Raw genomic sequence first — 1,020 nt, 5'->3', positions numbered from 1 at the left:
CTGTGGCCCTCTATCTCCTGTGGGGTCTCCCTGCAGGCTGAGGGATGGAGATGGTGTCTGAGGCCTCTCCAGGTCCCACCTCCACTAGACCAGCAGCTTTCAACCAGGGACATGTGATGGTGGGCAGAGATATTTTTGGTTATAATGGGGCATCTAGAGTGTGGAGGCCAGGGGTGCACGGACATCCTGGGATGGGCAGGCAGCCCCCGCCCTAATGGGATAATCCAGCCCCAAGTCCACAGTGCGGACAGTGAGAGCTCTTAAACTCAGCACAAAGCCCTTGAAGGCTGCGAAATTTCTCCCCCTGCAGCTTATTAGTGCTGAATTTAGCTAGGAGATGGTTGTACCAACCTCACTCACTTTTATACCTGCTATTTATTTCATTGATTTTTTTAAATTAAGTCACTTTTCTTTCTTTCCTTCTTTCTTTCTTTCGCAGTACTGGGGCTTAAACTCAGGGCCTACACCTTGATCCACTCCACCAGTCCTTTTTTTGTGATGCGTCTTTTCAAGATAGGGTCTCATCACTTATTTTCCCAGGCTAGCTTTGAACCGTGATCTTCCTGATCTTTGCCACCTGAGTAGCTAGCATTACAGGTGTGAGCCACTGGCACCCAACTGCTTTCTTAATTCAAACAAATGCATTTAAGTGGAAACTTTATATAATTACAGTATCTGAAGACTAGACTCACATGCCACAATGGATGGTGCCCCAAAATATAAGTGTAACAGGGACCCAGCAAGTCACCCTCTGTCTGGCTGAAGTTGGCTATTTCTGAGGGTTCTGAGCACAAGGCCCCTGCCTTTCCTTCCCTTCCCTTCCCTTCCCTTTTTCCTTTTCCTTTCCTTTTTCCTTTTCCTTTTCCTTTCATTTTTCCCTTCTCTTCCCTTCCCTTCCCTTTTTCCTTTTCCTTTCCTTTTTCCTTTTCCTTTTCCTTTCATTTTTCCCTTCTCTTCCCTTTCCTTTTTCCTTTTTCCTTTCCTATCCATTTTTCCTTCTCCCTCCTCCCTCTCTCCCTT

This window comes from Castor canadensis, chromosome 5, assembly GCF_047511655.1.
Source record: "Castor canadensis chromosome 5, mCasCan1.hap1v2, whole genome shotgun sequence".
Classification (NCBI taxonomy): domain Eukaryota; kingdom Metazoa; phylum Chordata; class Mammalia; order Rodentia; family Castoridae; genus Castor; species Castor canadensis.
This window is presented reverse-complemented; position numbering follows the sequence as displayed.